The sequence below is a fragment of the Stenella coeruleoalba genome (genome assembly GCF_951394435.1).
Source record: "Stenella coeruleoalba genome assembly, chromosome: 2".
Classification (NCBI taxonomy): domain Eukaryota; kingdom Metazoa; phylum Chordata; class Mammalia; order Artiodactyla; family Delphinidae; genus Stenella; species Stenella coeruleoalba.
Genome location: NC_137147.1, coordinates 28,494,014 through 28,507,141, shown reverse-complemented (window position 1 = coordinate 28,507,141; position 13,128 = coordinate 28,494,014). Strand labels below are relative to the sequence as shown.

General features: G+C 39.7%; 1 protein-coding gene across 8 annotated transcripts in view; it reads right to left on the bottom strand.

Annotated features, from left to right (window-relative positions):
* NUMB (NUMB endocytic adaptor protein) overlaps positions 1–10,572 on the bottom strand; it is a 176,915-nt gene extending 166,343 nt beyond the window's left edge. For 7 of the 8 annotated variants that reach the window (XM_079906221.1, XM_079906226.1, XM_079906224.1 and 4 more), the window contains exon 1: positions 10,481–10,572. The gene's annotated coding sequence lies outside the window, so the exon portion shown is untranslated. Of the gene's footprint in view, positions 1–6,849; positions 7,026–10,480 lie in introns of all 8 variants that reach the window. The other variant, XM_079906222.1, reaches the window with a different exon arrangement.
* Positions 10,573–13,128: the final 2,556 nt, after the last annotated feature.

The following is a 13,128-nucleotide window of genomic DNA, read 5'->3' as shown; positions in this document are numbered from 1 at the left end:
ACAACCCAAGTGGTGGCAAAGACATGGAGCAACTGGAGAACCATTCAGCAATTGCTTATAAAGTTAAACATATATCTGCCCTGTGACCCAACAATTCCACTCCTAGGTATTCGACCAAGAGAAATGAAACATATGTTTAAAAGACTTGTACAAGAATGCTTACAGCAGTCTTATTCGTAACAGGCAAAAAAAACAAAAACAAAAAAAACAGAAATAATGCAAATGTCTATCAACAGGAGAATGGAAAAACAAAGTGTATTATATTTATAAAATGGAATACTATGCCACCTAGGAAGTTATCTGGTGTTTACAAAAATGTTTTGAATTTACTATTCAGTGAAGAAGTCTTATTTTTATTTTCTTCAAATTCTCTCTCATTTTAAAATGCATTTTAAACAATCCCTAGTTGAAGATAATTTTTATTCTGAAAATAACCTTATTTTTTGTTTGTTTAGTAACTAACTTGAGTTTTCTTGCCACAATATAAACTTTTGAGAAATGTTTTAATTGGTGCTTTTAAGAGGCAAATAAATCCCAGGGTTTTATTAAATGATTCTCCCACAGAAACTCTTAAATGTATTTGCACATACATATTTTTCTTATGCATTCCTGGTGCATGTTCATCCTGAGTAGAGTGCTCTCTCCAGAAATTACCCACGTATAGAAATAAGACTGGCTTAAAATGGCTACTGTGATGGAAATGGTGTCTTAGGGAGATACAACTTGGACTTGAGGTAAATTAAATAGTTAACAAACTGTGGTTTAGAGAATGCTTTAATGGCATTTTATTTTAAAGGCCATACCATTGCTGTAATTTTCTATTGGTTATGGTTTCCTTAGTAATAAAAGTGTACAAAACAAAATGAATCTCAAAAACATGTTAAACAAAAGAAGTCAGATAAAAAGAGTACATATGGGGTTTTGGTTTGTTTTTTGGTTTTGGGGGGGTTTTTTGGCCGCACCACGCGGCATGCAGGATCTTAGTTCCCTGATCCTCGAACCATGCCCCCTGCATTGAGAGTGCAGAGTCTCAACCACTGGACCACGAGGGAAGTCCCAAGAGTACATATGGTATTACTGCAAATATATGAAATTCAAAAACAACAGTAACTTAACTTAAAGGAAATACTTAAAGGTTAAAGATCACATTTAAAATATCTGGCTAGTGATCGAATAAATTCAAATTTAAGAAATCAGTTACTATTTTCTCTTTATGTTAACATTTTAAATATTTAAAATACTTTAAAAGGTATATATCTCAATCTTATGTATCGCTAATGGGAATGTAAATTGGTCCTACCACCTTTCTGGAGAGCAACTGTGCAACGTTTTGCTCTCTTCAAAGCCCTAAGAAATGTATACCTTGACTTGATAGTTCCATTTACAGGAATCTATCTTAAAAATACAGAAATGTGGGACTTCCCTGGTGGCGCAGTGGTTAAGAAGCCGCCTGACAATGCAGGGTACACGGGTTCGAGCTCTGACCTGGGAAGATCCCACATGCCGCAGAGCAACTAAGCCTGTGAGCCACAACTACTGAGCCTGCGCTCTAGAGCCCAAGAGCCATAACTACTGAAGCGTGCGCCTAGAGCCCGTGCTCCACAACAAAGAAAAGCCAGTGCACCGCAGTGAAGAAAAGCCCCCGCTCTCCGCAACTAGAGAAAGCCCGCGGGCAGCAACGAAGACCCAACGCAACCATAAATAAATAAATTTATTTTTTAAAGAACACAGAAATGTGGACAAAGATCTGGGTTTCGCATATTCACTAAAGTTTTGTTTATAATAACTGGAAATTAACAATCTAAATGTGAACACTATGGACACTGGTTGTATAAATGATGTATCCATTATTGGAACATTCTTCAGCTCTTTTAAACTGTTTTCAAATAACTGTAATGATATTAAAATGTATGTTAATAAAATGTATGTTAATAAAAGTGTCTGGATTTTATTGTAAGAACACAAGTGATACCCCTCACTAACTAGGTCTACTGGAGGGGGAAAAAAAGACCAAAAGAGTAAGAACATTCATTAAAGAAACACACCATTAGTATTATATTATTTCAGATACAAACAGCCAACTCAGCAAATGAAGTCAAAGTCCTTCAGGGTATGCTAACAAATCTATAACAAGAAAAACTCACAGAATTCAATGCAGTGCAAATATATATCAATCATATTTAATTTGAACTGGGGAAAATAATTAGATAATTTAGTGATTTTCTACAGGACTGAGCTCAGCTCTTTTACAAAGCAACAAAAGAAGGGAAAGGCACAGCAAGAAGTCAAGCCAGCAATCTGATTTCCCAGGAAATTAGCTCTTTCTTGGCAAAGTACTGGCCTCATATTCTAAAGAAGCAGAATTCTACAGAGATGAGACACAAAAAATTCAAATACTCCGTAAAAGATGTATACTTTTGCCTTTGCTTGTAAGACCTCCAAAAGAGAATAATTAATGCCTCTTAAAATAGGAAAAAAGTTAAAAGCCCAATTTAGAGTTAAATGTTCTATAAATAATGTTTCTTTCAAAATGCTAAGTAATCTCACAAGTTGTAAAATAACTGTATTTTTATTTTTTTTTAAATGAAAGGAAAATACCATGCTATTTCTAACCTTCAACTAGGATTACAAGGAAAAGGAAACTTTGATATTATTGATATTAATTCTGGATTTTAAATTTACCAAGGTTAACAAAAATACTTATAATTTCTCTATAATGTTTTCAATCGTCACTATAAAACATTTCCTTCAATCTCCAACTTAAAATAAAAAAGCCTTAGTATTTGATCTTCCTTCAGAAAAAGACTATCTGTTAATAGTCCAAAAGAAGAGTCTTCTTAAGATAAAAAGGTAATAGGATAGGTGAGTTAAAGAAGGAAAAGGGGGGAGGGGTAGGAAAAGGGGCCATAATAGAAGCTTTTCTTCTTTTAAGCCACATGTTTAAAAATCTGACCCTGATTTCCATTAAATGGTCCAGCACTGAAGCTTCTGCAGAACTATGGGACATGGTCGCCCAGTAGGCAGAAAAATGGCAGCTGAACTTCATATAGTATTCAAGTATAAAGTAATGTAATGATGAAATTAGACAACCATATATTTAAATCAGAGGGTTCATTTATAACCCATTCTTGCAACTCTAAACTGTTTCCCTCAGCATCATGACCCCAACTGCCACACTAGACCAAAAGGCCAACAAAATGCTACTTCAAAGAATCAGTAACAAAGCAGAAAATTTTATTAAACTTTTCTAACAAGCCAATAAACAAAAAGTAATGGTCTCAACAAATGGTGCTGAGACAACTGGATAACCATATGTAAAAGAATTACGTTGGGCCCCTTCTCCATACCATACACAAAAATTAACCCAAAATAGATCAAAGAACTAAACATAAGAACTAAAATTTGTATAAACTCTTAGAAGAAAACATAGGCATAAATATTCATGACCCTGGATTAGGCGATTGTTTCTTAGATATTATACCAAAAGCACAAACATAGCGCTATATCAAAATGAAAAAGTTTTATGCTTCAAAAAAAGTTTCGTGCATCAAGAATGTGAAAATAGGGGCTTCCCTGATGGCGCAGTGGTTAAGAATCCGCCTGCCAGTGCAGGGAACACAGGTTCGAACCCTGGTCCAGGAAGATCCCACATGCCGCGGAGCAACTAAGCCCGTGCGCCACAACTACTGAGCCTGCAAGCCACGTGCCACAACTACTAAAGCCCGCACACCTAGAGCCCGTGCTCCGCAACAAGAGAAGCCACCGTAATGAGAAGCCCGCGCACAGCAACAAAGAGCAGCCCCAGCTCGCCGCAACTAGAGAAAGCCTGCATGCAGCAACGAAGACCCAACGCAGCCAAAGATAAATTAATTAATTAACTTTAAAAAAGAAAGGAAGAAAGTGGAAATACAAGCCACATACTGGGAGAAAATATTTGCAAATCATACATCTGACAAGGGACTTGTATCCAGAACATATAAAGGTTTTTCACAACTCATAACTCAATAATAAAAGATGACCCCGTTTTTAAATGAAGACCCAACGCAGCCAAAAATAAATTAATTTAAAAATAAATAAATAAAGTCAATTCCAGTTTTTCTAACTGCCACATTGCTTATAATCACAGTATCTGGGATATTAGCCCTTCCTAGAAAGAGAAGTCTAATATTGTTATAATTACTAATAAAAAAAATTAACATCATCATGTGTTGAGTGCCCACTATAAGCAAGGTACTACATAAAATGCTTTTCATTTAATTATCAGCTTAGTTAAGGAGGATAAGCTCTATTTTATAGATGACAAAACTGAGGCTACAAGAGATTTAATAAACTGCCCAATTAGTCAATTAGTAAATGACAGATCCAGGATTCAAAAACATGGTCATACAATGATAAAACTTGGATTTTCCTTCCATTCTATCATTCTTACTCAGAACACAAATGATGCTTTTTTCAATTTCATAATATGCTATTACAAATATACTTCTGTGATCATCAGGCTATTCTATGACTCCATGAGATTCTAGGTTGAAAAAAAAGTTTATCTTGATGAAATAATCCTGGGAGCTAAAATTCCTGATAACAAAGTCAGCTATATTAAAAATAACTAGGTAAATAAACCCTTATAAATTATGCAAAGCAGTACCACATGACACAATTGAAAGGTACCCATGGAGTACTTGTGCACAGCTGACCAGGACAAAAGCATCACTTTTACTTTTCTAAGGTCAAAGGAAGTCAATCTTAAAGATATAAATTTTGCTTTTTTCTGTGTTCCTGACTTCCCTGACTTTGCCTTTATTCAGGAGCCAAGCAGTGTTCTACGGCTTTAAATCCCTCTTCCTCCCCAACTAAACTGGAAAAAAACTGGATAATAATCATTTTCCTAATTAACTATATCCACCTTAATATAAACAAGTTACCACAATTAATATTTTGCTATCTAATCAGAGAACTCAAGACTTTGATCCTGAAGGTAAGGTATCAGCAAGCAAGTAGGGAGAAACAGTTTCGGTAGAGAGGGAAAGGGAAGTCACTGAACATTAATTATTAAGCAGCCCCTTGGTTAATCCATTTAAGATGACTGGGAGTCTCTTCCTACTGCCTAATCCCAGACTCCATTAGAAAGGACAACTGGGAAGACTTGGCCTAGTTACAATTGTTGGGCACCTATTCCCAAGAACTGGAGAAGCAGAGACAAGTGTCCAGCCTTCTAAATCCACATGGTCCTGCAAAGCCTCCCATCCTAGGACTAGCAATTCTCAGTGTATTCATTTGTATTCTGACACGCTTTCCTGAGAGGAACACAACAAAGAAAGAGTTCTAACAAGCACAGCGAAAAATATGTCCGTGCGAGAATGTTGCAAATAGGATCATCCTCCTTTACATATGTCACTCCAGGAAAACTGCCAAGAAAGGCTCACTCCTCTAGACATACTTCCTGCAGATCCTCCGACTCCTCCTCAAACATATCAGTATTCTCCTCATTCTCCCTTAGTCTCAATCCTTTTGCCCCAAGATTTACAAGTGCATATTTTATATTCTCAAAAATATATGGCAATAGGATAATGACATCCTATTTATCATTACCTGTGTCTCATATCTGAACAAACGTCCTAAAGCCTTATATAGAATTTCCATCTTTAATAATGAGATTTCCAATACATTATATTACTGAATATAAATTTTCTTTGCAAATAAATTTTTCTTTCTTTCCAAAAAATTGTATTTCTTTGCAAATAAAGGATTTATCATAATGTCAAGATAAAAAATAATATAGCAAAAAAAATTTAAGAAGTACAATTGTTTCCTTTCTCCCTAGCCCCACCAAGGAAACATATATCAGAGTTCAGAAACTGGCAAAATTAAAGATCCATTCCATAGAAATCAAAATTTATTAAACACAATACATGTATTTTGGCAAGTCCAAAATAAAACGTAGCTTTCGGGGCCTCCCTGGTGGCACAGTGGTTGAGAATCCGCCTGCTAATGCAGGGGACACGGGTTCGAGCCCTGGTCTGGGAGGATCCCACATGCCGTGGACCAACTGGGCCCGTGAGCCACAACTACTGAGCCTGCGGGTCTGGAGCCTGTGCTCCACAACAAGAGACCGTGACAGTGAGAGGCCCGTGCACCACGATGAAGAGTGGCCCCTGCTCGCTGCAACTGGAGAAAGCCCTTGCACAGAAACGAAGACCCAACACAGCCAAAAATAAATAAATAAATTTATTTTAAAAAAAAAAACAGTAGCTTTCCAAGTACTCTATTAAAAGACTTTTTTTAAGGTAATAAGTTTACCAAGGGACCTTTTCTGATAAAAGGAATTCTCCCAGCAAACTAAAAACCAGATGTTGGGGTTCTGTACTTTCACAGAACTAGATTTTCAGGCAGCACATTTGCATTAGGATTTATTGTATGAGTAGTTGAAGAGAAAGAAGCAGAGAAAGCAGATCAGAAGCGATGTGTAAAAGACAAAACTTTATTGAAATAGAAAATAAACTTAATGAACTAGTGTTAATTGAACTTCTACTTTTAAAAACCATTTACCTGAATAATCTTTGAAACTGGAAAATGAGCCTCACTAAATTGTACCATCAGGAGCAGTTTCTCTGGAATTTAAAAACCACCATTTTTTCAACTACAAATTAACAAATCTCACTGTAAAAACGATTGAGCAATCAGAGATATTCCTAGATAAGTATGATTAAATTATGGGTGAATAATAAGTCAACTGAATAAAGTCCATTCATTAAAAAGCAAGTAAGTAATCAAACTAGTTAATGTCCACAATTATGACGAATGAATTTTATATTTTTCCCACACTCGATTACTAAGATTTTACATTCTTACATCAGTTAGTAAAAGAACTGAATGATCGGGCTTCCCTGGTGGCGCAGTGGTTGAGAGTCCGCCTGCCGATGCAGGGGACACGGGTTCGTGCCCCAGTCCGGGAAGATCCCACATGCCGCAGAGCAGCTAGGCCTGTGAGCCATGGCCGCTGAGCCTGCGCGTCTGGAGCCTGTGCTCTGCAACGGGAGAGGCCACAACAGTGAGAGGCCCACGTACCGCAAAAAAAAAAAAAAAAAAAGAACTGAATGATCTATACAAAACTGCCCATCAATTGTACAATGACTTAACCATTTTGGTGGTAGGGATACTACATTTAACTCAAAGCAAGTAATTCAAAAGCTTTAATCCTTGGAACCTCTGTCACAAAAAATTAGTAAATTTGTTTTATGAAAAGACTGCTTATGTTTTTCAACTCAAAAATGAAATAATTACATGTTTCATAGTCTTCCAAACAAAAATTAAAATTTTGTAAAAATATAATAAAAACATGAAATAGAACTAAAAATTATTTTTGAGAGAAAAAAATCTAAAAATCCTGATGCAAAGCTACTCCAAAAGTTTCTTCACAATTTCATAAAACATTAATGAAAGGGTTATAAATCCCCTAGATTAAAGATTTTAAAGAGAGCTATAAGAATCTCTTTCAGTTTTCAATACTGTTTTCTCTGTCCTTACATCCATTAAAACAAACATGAATCAACTCTTTCTAAATATAAACCATCTAGTCTTACAGAAGAAAAATCAAACGAAGAACAGCACAAAACATACATATATATTCTTAATATAGCTTAAAATAAGTATATAGATTACATTTGGGTCCCTCAAACAAGTTAAATTTACAACTCTATGCCAGATCCAGATCATTCTGAAGGGAGAAAACCATCAAAACAAAAGCTCCTGCTTAATAAACTATTTACTTTGTAGTTAAAACTCTATCCCAGGTGCATCTGAGCATTATTACTATGTCTTCTCTCTTCAAAAACCTAGAAATCTAAAATACACAAGTATATCTGGTTCCCTTAAAAATGCTTTTATATTATATATTTTGTATTAAGGCCATGAAAACTTCAGAATTCCTTACTCTCTAAAAAGGAAACACCCTTTTGCTTTTCTCTTTTGAAATGTGTCTTATTTGGTTTTTGCTTACTTTCTATACAGGAACTGATCTCAAACCAGTCTATTTGTGTTGGTTGTTTACTGTCAACACGTCTGTGTATACTTAGGTTTTATACAGACAGTGCTTTACAGTACACTGGCAAAAAAGAAAAGGTAAACAAGAGGGCATGAGTGAAACAAAAGTGGACCACATCTGAGAAACACCACTCAATTTCACCTCTCTACCTCAAATTCCCTTTAGTCCTCCTGTTAAAGATTCTCAGTATTTAAAAAGAAGCGCAACACAATGTATGATAAGGCAAACACAGGAGAAACCAATTCAGAAACTGAAGAAATTTAATAGAATGTATCACCACCTGATAAAATTACCACAAAAAGAAAAATAAATAAGCAATAAACCCAGTCGCTGGATGTCCCTACTGAAGGGCTGCTTTTGCTGCACTGCATGGCTCAAAACAGTTTTACAAACTCTTTTTAATGCAAGAAATACATTTTACATTGTGACCTAGTACACACATGTATGAGCAAAATTTCCCAAAACAATATTTTTCCTTGCCACGTGCAATGGTAGTCAATTCTGTTCTATTCTATTTTTAATCAATTTAACCCACTAAATTGATTTTATAAATTACTAATAAATCATGATCCACAGTTTGAAAAACACAGGCTTAAAATACGGCATCCCTTATACATTATTAGGATCTTTGTTTTGCAATTTGCTTCTACCTGTCTCTAGCAGGGTAGACAAGTATTTTAAGGTTGCTACATTATTACTGTTTTCAATAAAGCAAGTGGTTCCCCTGACCAACATAAGCCATCACCTGAGATAAATGCAAACTCTCAGGCCCCATCCCAGACCTACTGAATCAGAAACTCTGGGTGGAGCCAGCAGCCTACGTTTTATCAAGCCGTCCAGGTGATTCTGGTTTAAGTTAAAGTTTGAGAACAACGCATTAAAGAATTCAGGACTTTCTTTATCCTCTACACATTTAATAATCCAGTACAGTGCTTACTTTGTGCCAGTCACTATTCTAAAAGTTCCACAGATATTAACTCATGTGAAAAAGCAACCCTAAGAAGTAGGAAGTATTGTTATCCTTATTACACAGATGAAACTTCCAAACAGAGAGAGGTTAAGTTGTCAAAGCTAAGTGGTAGAACTAGAATTCAAATTTATTTCTAATTTGGCGAAAGTTAAGCCTGTTCTCTTCATGCCTCTCTTCTTTCTAAGTTCCCGGTCGCACTCCTTTAGTTCAGCTATCCCCTTTTCCCCTTTTAAATTCCCCATATTGTCAATGTCCTTATTTTCTAACATTATTGCTCGCGTCCTAAAACAAATTTCTTTTCTAAAGCATTGGAATGTAAGTCACAACTCTGCTTTTAGAACCCTTTCTCTGGTCCTAGATGGCATCTTAGTATTATGAAGCTGAAGGTTCTACTATTTCTGAAGTCCTTAGAACCTATTAAGGGTCCCATGTTAATTTCTCATATCTACTGTTCCGGCCAGTTTCCACAAGACCTCTAGTCTCTTCCCGAGCAACTTTCTCGCTCCCTCCTACTACACCCTACCTCCCACTCCCTTCCTACAAGGAAACAACTTCTCCCGCCCACCGCCGTGTCATTTTGCTTGACTTATCCCCAACTGAGAGAACTTCCATTCCTCAGCCAAACCCCTCACCACAGTCTCAAACCCGAGCTACCCCTCCAAAACTTTTTTCAAAACCCTGGTTTCCTGGGGACCCTCAGACCTAGGGGTTCCCAGGCCAGTCTTGAATTTCCCATCCCAGACCAGCGGTGGGGGGCAGGGCGCTCCCGTTCCTCCCCAAGCTATTCAAGGTCTCCACGGGTCCGACACTCCAAAGCTCCCCAAGAACCCCAGGAGCGCTCCTCTCTCGGATGGCCGCCTTTCTCAGGAGGATCCTCAGGTGCCTTCCCTGCCTTTCCTCGACGCCCTCGCTGAGACCCCGGCCGCCCTCGGCCTCCCTTCTCCCTCGGACCCGGGCCACTCCCAGTCTCCCGGCCCCCCAGCTTTCTCCTCTCGGGCCGCTCCCAGGCTTCCCGGGTTCCCCTTCCTCCTCGCACCCAAGCTGTCCTGTCCGAGTCACCTGGCCCGCGGACCAGGTCGTAACCGGTCACCCCGGGTCACCCCTTTCTCTGGGACCCCAGACACCCCCGTCTCCCCAAGGACCTACCCCTCACACACCGGACGCCGGGCAGTGCCCCAGACCCGCGCAGCTAAGCGTCCCAAGGGACCTCCCGGCCTGACCCGCTTGGGTCTGGCCCCAGCCTACCTTGCCACCACGAACTCCGCCGCCAGGAGCCGGGCTGCTCTCCCACCAGCCCAGTCAGCGCGAACTCGCCGCCGCCGCCGCCGCCCCCGCCCCGGCCCCGACCGGGGCCCGACCCGGCCCGCAGTCCAGGCCCCCTTCCGCTGGCTTCCGCCTCAGGAGCGCCGAGCTGGAGTTTCCGCCCCGCGACTGCCCCCAGACCTCAGGTCCGCGTTACCAGTACTCACCTGCCGCTGCCCGCGGTCAACTCCAGTGCCACTGCCTCTACCTCGGGCGCCAGTAGCCACCTAGCGCCACCACCTCCCCCATGACAACAGGCCCACCCCGCTTCACACTTCCTATCTCTCCATTGGGTAGTGGGGTGGCAGCTCTCTGCTCTTATTGGTTTAGTTTACCCGTCCGTCAAAGCTTCCTTCCCACCCCTTTTCCTGACCCGGTATTACCCCCCCCTCCCGGACCTGGAGCGTCCTAGACCAAGCTTTAGTTGTAATTGGTTGATGGTTGGGCAGTTCAAAGTTCTGATAGGCTGACGAAAGTGTCTGTTAAGTCAATTGGCAAAGTATGTGACGGCCATGGTTGGTTCTAGCTTGGGCACAGTTTGGTTGCGCAGTAGAAAGCAAGGGGCAGACGCTCACGTTCGAGGGGAAGGGTTAACTCTTTGTGGTACAGTGGACTCTGGAAACTCGTCCCTTTCTCCAACTTCCTCCCTATAAGGAGAAGCTTATCACTAATAGCTTACCCAGAGGGTAGTACTTACAAAACAGCAACATCAGAGGTTGTGTTTAAAAATCATTTACAACCCCTTGAGAGAAAAGCAGTATACAGATTAAAATTTCCCCTTCTTGAGGTCCTAAGATGCCCAGTTTCCTTGACGTTCTTTCCAGAAGTCTCCATGCTAAAGGGCAAAGCACAACCGTTTATTTTGCAGAGGTCAGTCCACTTTGGTTGCAGTTAATAAATTGAAGTGGCGTGTTGAGGGTTCTCCAGCTTCCAGACTCACCCCTGGCTGGCTTCTGCGAAGTGACCAGGCAACCAACAGCAAGTTTGGACTAAATGGGCCATATTTTACCCTTGTGATGCTCTGGACAAGAGAATTCGGCTCCCGCAACTTGATTTTTATGCTCAGCAGTTCTTAAATAGCCCTACTAGTTGTGTGTCAGATACTTAAAAACTTGTCTTTTTTTCTAAACCTCTCCTCTTCCTAAGCAGTCTAAATTAGGACCATTGAAAGACTGCAGTTCCTTTCGCATATTGGCACAATGCACGAGAATAAATGATTGCATTTTTACTCATTTGGGTACAAATCACAGTAGACACTTTTGAGAAATTTGGTGTTGCTATAAAAACTCTTGCGCTCCTAGAAATATATCCATCATTAGTTTTTTGCATTTCTTTTTCATTTCCACCCCTTTTCCTGCTCCTAAATAGCAAAATGCTGGCCTAATTATTCTTTCAATTTCTGAATCAGATTTAAATGTACCTTCCTCACAACTCCACCTAGCATACACAAACCTGTGGGTCATGAAACATACACTCAGGAATGGACTGGGACAGGTCAAGGGTAATTCCCTCTTAAGCATCCCTTTAGTGGTTGGGGACTTTCTGTGGCACCAAGAATCTGGACTTTGCCCCTTTCTTATTCCCACTAACTCTTTGTTCCATATCTCTTCTATTTACCCTTATATCCTGTTCCAGCAAGCTACAAGGAGTTTAAAACTGCATGGTTCATTATCCAAAAAAACATTGTCTATTTTCTAACATATATTTTTAGTCAGGTTTAAATAAACTACATACCTCTATCACCAAACTAAGCGGAAATTATTCCTCCAGCAACTCTACATAACAATAAGGTGTCTTTTCCCAGTTATTTTCCGGAACTTTCCTCCCCCTTCTCTCATTCTCACCTTCCAATTTAGAAATAACCTCCCCTTCAATTCAATGACTCATAAAAAGCCTGTAAAAGGAAAGTGGAAAAGCCAAAATAACTTCAGAGTTGTCTGAATCATTCAATTGAAGGAAAGATCAGACATTGACCATGATAAGACGGAATCCAAGACAAAAGGCAAGGCTGAACTAACATCCCATAACAAAAGAAGTAACGTGTAAATGTGAAGACGCTCCAATGAGAAGGAGGTAGCAGTAAGTCCTTTACCCAGCTTTTTAGTATATTACCAGCAGCTCTCTTCTCTCTAGTCTTGGCAGTGTGTCCTACCTACCAATTTTAGAGCAAGTTAGAAGGCAATTAATGTCCTGGAAGATAGGAAACAATAACGTCATAGGAGGACATGTCCATTATTATGGTACTTTGGGTAATAATGGCTCTTGCACAGTCATAGTCACTATGTGCCATAGAGAACATAGAATTAGGCCAGCCTCACTAAGAGGACTTGTCATCTAAGTTCAGGAACTGAACAGAATTACTATCACAAAACCAGGAAAATTGCCACAAAGGTCAGCTATTCCTTCTATTTCGTTTTATTTATTTATTCATTTTATTTTTTGGCCACACCACACGGCACGTGGGATCTTAGTTCCCTGACCAGGGATCGAACCTGTGCCCCCTGCAGTAGAAGAGCAGAGTCTTTTCTTTTTTTTTAATGTTTTATTTATTGCTGTAATACAAGTGCCTAGAACAAGTGCCTGGCATAGAGAAGATGCCATTAATGGCTTTGGGGATTTCTGTTCTCTCCTTTTCTTGGGGACTTAAGTAGTGGGTGAGGGGTGCATAGTCCCTGGTACCGTCTGCTCACACTGACACCCACAGCGATGGCAGTCACTTGGACTGGGCTTTGAACATCAGCCAGGCAGGGTGCTGCAGAGGTGTCCCTAGATCCCAGCTGTATGACTCCTTCAGGTATGGAGGGCCCCTCTGTGA